A 7449-nucleotide genomic window follows, 5' to 3' on the forward strand; every position below is an offset into this window, starting at 1 on the left:
ATCTTGGGAACTCTCTGCCCCATCCATTTTCTCATTTAGGGTTTTCTTCACTTTGCTTCTGTGGTTACCCAGCTGCCACAAGGCGTTCTGGAGCCCCCAGGCACCATGCTGACTGAACAGCTGTCTTGTCAGCTAGGGGATGCAACCTCTGGCCTCGGTTCTGACTTGGGCTGGACGCACTCTGAAACAACTCTCTAGTGTTACCTTCGAGGCCTCTGCGTGCCAAGACTCAGCTACTCATCATTTTCTGGTGCTTTTGCTGTGCTGTCTGCCTAATGATCCTTGCCGTGTAGGTCTCCTGGGGCCAGGAAGGGGTCCTACGGAACACTAATGCTCAACATTTTGACCAGAGAGGCTGGCTTCCAATGGTCTCCCTCCATCTGTTTTAAGTGCCTTACACCACCCAGACACCAACTCTCACTTGAGTCTGCTGCAGGGTACATGAGAGAAAATGTACAGGCTAGCAGAGAGCATTCTCAGTTTCTCCGCTGTACCCCACCAAACACGTGTGCACACGCGCACACACACAGCCTTCTGAGTTTTTTTGTTTTTGTTTTTTTTTGTTTGTTTTTGTTTTTGTTTTGTTTTTTGTTACAGGGTTTCTTTGTATAGCTTTGGTACCTCTCCTGGAACTAGTTCTTGTGAACCACACTGGCCTCAGACTCAAGGAGATCCACCTGCCTCTGCCTCCTGAGTGCTGGGATTAAAGGTGTGCGCCACCACCACCCAGCTCCAGAACCTTCTATATAGCTCTTCGCACCTGTCTAGTATCATATTTGAGTTCTGAGATGTGATCTTTATAAATTTTTATTATTATTACTGTGCATATGGTGAATGCGTGTGAGTGGGGGTGCACACGTCAGAGGACACCTTACAAGCAAGAGTCAGTTCCCTATGTCCACCTTTGAGATCCAGAGGTCGAACTCAGGTCATCAGACTTGGCAGCAATCGCCTTGCCCACTGAGCCATCTCTCCATCCCCTGAGAGCGTATCTGTAGAGATCCACAGGGTCAGAAACAGACGTGTGGGTGGAATATAGATGTAGACCATCTGCGAATAACAACAAGTTGTTTTCACTATGTATTCTTTCATTAAAAAAGCGAAACTTTAAAATGCTTATATATGTCTGTATCTGTGAGGACAGGTGCACATCCATAGGAACGTGTGTGAGTCCTTCCTCACTCTTCACCCATTCCTTTAGGGCAGAGTCTCCTCTCCCTGACCCGGGGGCTAGTTTTTTATCAGCAAGGCTGGAAGTCGGCAAACCTGATCCTCCACTCCCCACCCCCCAAGTTAGGTGCTGGAGTTACAGGCACTCACAGAACATCCGCCTTGCTATATAGGTGCTAGGATCTGATCTCTGGTTGCCACGGTTGTGTAACACACTCTCTTAACTGCTGAGACATCTCTCAGACCCTCTATTTGCCATTTCCAGTGGATTAATCAGTAGGACTAAAAAAGAAAAGACTTCCAAAGCTTCAGATGAGTGTGGAGAGCTCTGAGATCTATTGGTGATGTCTGCTGCAGATAAGACTGAGGAATAACAGCGTGTGTGCCAGAAATGTGTCTTTGAGCCAGTCAGCTTTCTTTTTTATTTTTATTTTTTTTTGCCAGTCAGCTTTCTTGTTAGACTCCTGGAAATGGGCCTGAGAAGGGGAAAGGTCTGGTCTGAAATTCAGCACCAAGCCAGGCAGAGTAGACTCAGAGGCAGGGTCACACTTGACCTTGAAGTCATCCTTCCTCCCAGGACAGTGACTTAGAGAAGAGAAATTAAGCCTGGGAAGGGAGACGCTGGAAGCCAGTCTGGGTCCCAGGAGCCCTGGGAAGCCTGGCTAAGGTGGGGGTGAGGAAGCCGGTTCCGTGCCACCAGACAGCGATTTACCAGCCGGTCTCCTCGGCTTCTGCTCCACTTCTCAGAATCCCTTTGCTCCTGTCCCAATTTCTTGTGTCATTTTCTTTGGCTTGAGAGTGCACACTGGAGCAGTGGGACCTCAGGGGACCTGAGCCCTAAATAACCTCCTTCAACTGGTTCCACAGCTCCCCCTTTTTAGGAAGAGATATCCCAAGACAGGTTTTTAACTATACCAATGCCATAGACACTTCTGGCAAACTGGTGGAGTCTGTTCACCCCTTTGCAGCATGTTTTCAAATATGTAAAGTAAAACAGATTTGGTGACACAGGCTTGTGAGTCCAATATTTAGGACGTAGAAGCAGGTTCAAAGCCATGGTGCAACAGGTGGAGACCCTGCCTTAAAACAAACAAGACAAAACCCTTCCCTGGTCCTGGGACATACAACATAAAATGAAGCTGAGGCCACAGAAGCAAAGGGGTTCCCGCTGCTTCCATTTGGCAACAGGGCTGGTCCAGGAAGAAAAGAAGGTGTGTAAGCATTGGGGAGGGCAACTTCCCCACACCCCATCCTGAGTCCACGTCAGAGAAGCAGTCTTTCACAGCCAAGTTCAGGGTTAAGAGTCAGCATTTAAGCTCCTGGCTCTGGCTCTGCCTCAAGCTTCTCATCTGCAAAACAGATGATAACACTTGGTACTGAGGTAACAGGAAGAGAGGATGCTGTCAGTACCCTCCCTGTGGTGCAGCCTGACCTACAGGTGCGTCAGTAGGTCATCCAGCTTGACACCTACCTTCTAGATGCCAACCTACTGGGGACTTCCCAGACACCTCCTCTTGGCTGTCACCATGACACCATCGGACTAGCCACACCTCTGGCGGCATCCCCTTCTCTTTCTAAACAAGTGTTTATTTATGGGCACATGTGTGCCTTGGTTCACGATGGGAGATCAGGGGACAATTTGCAAGAGCCAGTTTGCTCCTTGCACCTTGGAAGACCTGGGATTGAATTTAGGTCACCAGGCAGAGTAGGGCAGCCCACATTGTTACCCTACAGGCTCCCTATGTCTCTGGCATCTCTACTTCCTTGTGCATGAACTACCTGAGTGAGTTCATGCCTTCATAGAGCCGTGGGCACCTTTGGCCTTGTCCTCTGTGCCTTCTATGTTACCCAGAACAATGGTGCAACTCCAGGGAGCTAGGAGCAGAGGGATAATTCCAGAACCTGAGGTATTCCACCACCAGAAGCTGGTAGGAAGGAATGAGGAACAATTCAGGGAATTCAGCTGGGAAGGGAGGGGTGGGGTGAATTTGCACTTTGAGTCAGGAGGAGTCTTGGTTGGGTTGGTGGCTGTTAGTGGCTGAAGATGGTCTTGAACTCCTGATCCTCACACCAAGTCTTCCAGAGTGCTGGGATTAAAGGCCTGCACCACCATCACCAGGCCCTCTTGATGCTTTTTTAGAAGTAGGTCAAGGGACGTAGCACTGTCAAGTAGTGTAGGAGTCTCAGACCGCCCCCTGATTCCTAGAAAGTCGCTCAGCTGCATTTCAGGAAAGGAGAGTGGGGCCTGGAGCTAGAGAGTGACTTGCCTAAGGCCACAGGTGAAGCTGAGGCCATCCTCTAGAACTAACACCTGATTTCCTCCTGCTCTTCTGCTCTGGCCTCCTGCCAGGAAACCGGTTCTCTGGTCTGGGAATGACTGGCCCACAGTGAGTTAATGCAATGCCTCAGGGCGGCGTGAGTCCTGGGTCTCACCAGGGCTGTCACACTTTAACCTTAGAATCTAACTGGGAGACAGTGACAGGTTATAAATCTGCTGAAATATAGCGTCTTCCCAACATGATGATCAGGGGATTCCCTAGAGACACTGGAGGCCCAGCCTCACTCCAGATAATTCCTTCCAGGCCTCATGTGACAGCTATCCAGTGTACACCGTGAAGAGGAAGGTTGGGAGGTAAATGTGTTTGTCCTCACCCAAATCGCAACACTTGGGTAGCTGAAGCAAGAAGATCACAAGGTCAACACCAGGACTGACTTGTCAATGAGGGCAAATGTTAGGACTGGAGGGACCAGTGAGATGGTTTAGTGGCTTGCTGACAAACTTCCCTACCTGAGTTTGATCCCTGGCACCTACATATTGAAAGGAGAGAACCAACTCTTGCAAGTTGTCCTTTGACCTCCACGTGTATTGCTTTGGCATTAAAGAACACACACACACACTAAATAAAATGTAAATGAAATATAAGGTTGGGGAGATGGTACAGTTGGTAGAATACTTGCCCAGTATGCATGAAGTTTTGGGTTTGGTCCCCAGCACCACAGCATAAAATGGTTACGATGTCTACTGCTGGTAATTGTAGGCCTCCAGAAGATTAGGAGTTCAAGGTCAGACCAGGCAATCTAAAGGAAAATGAAGAACAAAAACAAGAATAATTTAGGAGGTAGGGAGATGAATCAGGTGGTAAAAGTGCTTGCTGCTAAACTCAACGACCTGAGTTCGATCCTCAGGTCCTACAAGGTGGAAGAAGCAGACAGGTTATACATACATGTAGACTAATGTCTACATATGCACCATGATGTATACTCCCTGCTCTTGCAGAAGACGTGGGTTCAGTACCCAGCACCCAACACGATGGCTTGTGGGTCCAGCATGACCTCTTCTGATCACCAAGGGCATCAGGCATGTATATGGTATATAAACCTACAGGCAAAACACTCATACACATAAAATAAATAAATCTTTAAACATTTTTTTTTCAAGACAGGGTTTCTCTGTAGCTTTGGAGCCTGTCCTGGCACTAGCTCTTGTAGACCAGGCTGGCCTCGAACTCACTGAGATCAGAGATCCGCCTGCCTCTGCCTCCCAAGTACTGGGATTAAAGGCGTGTGCCACCACCGCCAGGCAATCTTTAAACATTTTAATATGAGGCTGGAGAGATGGCTCAGCAGTTGAGTACTGACTGTTTTTCCAGAGGATGCAGGTTCAATTCCCAGCACCCACATGGCAGCTCACAATTGTCTGTAACTCCTGTTCTAGGGGAGCTGACATCCTCACACAGATACACATGCAGGCCAAACACTAATGCACTTGAAATTAAAAAACAAAAAGATTATTTGCTAGGTGGTGGTGCACATCTTTAATCCCAGCACTGGGAGTTTGAGGCCAGCCTGGTCTACACAGCAAATTCCAGGACAATCAGGGTTACCCAGGGAAGCCCTCTTTCAAGGGGAGAAAAAAAAAAAAAAGATTTAGATGCAAGCCCAAAGATGGCTTTCTCTGGACTCTGGGTTTAATTCCCCATGCCATGGACATGTCTGGAGACCATCAGGGGAAGGAGACTGGGGCGTTCAAGCCACTACTAGCTGAGTGTCCCTTCACCTTGACTGTATGTACAGAGGTCTTCAGCAGGAGGAATGCAGGCAGGAAGGCCCTAAGAGGACCCTAAACCGTAAGCACCAGCCCACTCCTGCCCTCCAGCCCTGAGATTATCATCCAGACTGGAGCTGATATTTTGTGTTGCTTAATTTTGAGTTGTTTGAGACCGGGTGTCCTGTGGTCCAGACTAGCTCTGCAGTCCTGACATTATGGCCTCCACCTCTGAATGATGAGATTATAAACGTGCATTTTTACACTGGCCAAGGTTTCTTGAGCACAACCAACACTACACAGAGAAACCCAGTCTCAGAAAAAGGGGAGGAAAAAAAAGGGAATTACTCTAAACCCCAAATAGAATAAATAAAAAGGAAACCAACCAAGGGTCTTGAGGCCAGCCTGGTCTACAAGAACTGGTTCTAGCCGGGCGATGGTGGCGCACGCCTTTAATCCCAGCACTTGGGAGGCAGAGGCAGGCGGATTTCTGTGAGTTTGAGACCAGCCTGGTCTACAAGAGCTAGTTCCAGGACAGGCTCCAAAGCCACAGAGAAACCCTGTCTCAAAAAAACAAACAAACAACAACAACAAAAGAGAACTAGTTCCAGGACAGCCAGGGCTATACAGTGCTCTCTCAAAAGAATCTGGACCTGGTGGTCCACACCTGTGATTCCCACACCTAGGAGAAGGAGGCCAGAGGAACAAAGATTCAGGGCCATCCTTGTAGGATAGTGAATTAGAGGCTAGCTTGGGCTACATAAAGTCTTGTCTCAGCAGCAAGTAGGTCTGTCTCAGCAGGTGTTTAGAAGTGCTTGTCACCAAGACTGACAACCCGAGTTCAGTTCCTGGAACCCATGTGGTGGAAGGAGAGAAGTGACTTTTTCTTTCTTTCTTTTTTTTTTAAAATTACTTATTTTTTTATTATGTATACAGTGTTCTGTTTGTATGAATGCCTGCAAGCCAGAAGAGAGAGCCAGATCTCATTATAAATGGTTGTGAGCCACCATGTGGTTGCTGGGAATTAAACTCAGAACCTCTGGAGGTGCAGTCAGTGCTCTTAACCTCTGAGCCATCTCTCCTGCCCCAAGAACTGACTCTTGCAAGTAGTCCTCCGATCTCCACATGCATGATGCAACAACCAAACAACTGTAACTAAAAAAAATAAATAAATAAAAATGGGCTGGAGGAATGGTTCAGTGGTTAACTGAGCCGCCTGTAACTCCAGTTTCAGGGACATCTCTGGCCCCCACGGACACCATCATTCACATGCACATGCCCACACATATTCACACATGTACACAGACTTAAAAATAAAAATAACCAGCCTGGCGGTGGTGGCACACATCTTTAATCCCAGCACTCGGGAGGCAGAGGCAGGCGGATCTCTGTGAGGCCAGCCTGGTCTACAAGAATTAGTTCCAGGGGGCTCTAAAGCTACAGAGAAACCCTGTCTTGAAAAAAAAAAAAGTCAGCTTTCACCCATAGTGCCGTTGTAGAATCTGTGTGTCCAAAGAGTCATACCCCAGAGCTAGGATCTAGATCTTTCTGAATAACTCTGATTTGTGCTTCCCTTAAGGGCCAGAAGGGGTTGCCATGGCACACTGTAAGGCTAGTGGCTCCTGGAAGGAAGCATCTCTTGGACATTGCTACAAGTGTGTCCACTCAGGTGCCAGGGAAAGCCAGTCTCATAGAAACGACTCAATGGAGACTCAGTGGAGACACATCCCGCTTTGGAGGGACTCACAGGAAAGTGCTTCTGCTTGGCAGTCACACTGGTCACAGTGCCCTGGGAAACTGAACTAGAGAAGGCACCTGTTCTCTAGGACGTGGGTAGAGGAGAGCTACCCACACAGCTAGGTGCTATCACCAAGGCAGCCTCTCCTATGACTACAACTTCTGCTCACCTGTGTGCCTTTCTCTAGGCTGTTCCCAGTAGCAGAATTACTGGGCTATGGGTCATTGTCAGCATATATTATGATCTTTAAAAAAATCGAAACAGAGGGCAGTGGTGGCTCATGCCTTTAATCTCAGCACTCAGGAGGCAGGAACAGGCAGAGTTCTAGGACAATCTGGTTTACAGAAGGAATTCCATGGCAGACAGGACTACACAGAGAAACCCTATCTGTCGTTGTCGTCTTCTGTCTTCTTCTTCTTCTTCTTCTTCTTCTTCTTCTTCTTCTTCTTCTTCTTCTTCTTCTTCTTCTTCTTCTTCTTCTTCTTCTTCTTCTTCT

Source organism: Alexandromys fortis, unplaced genomic scaffold, assembly GCF_014885135.2.
Source record: "Alexandromys fortis isolate MF-2015 unplaced genomic scaffold, M_Fortis_MF-2015_v1.1 scaffold_103, whole genome shotgun sequence".
NCBI classification, from domain to species: domain Eukaryota; kingdom Metazoa; phylum Chordata; class Mammalia; order Rodentia; family Cricetidae; genus Alexandromys; species Alexandromys fortis.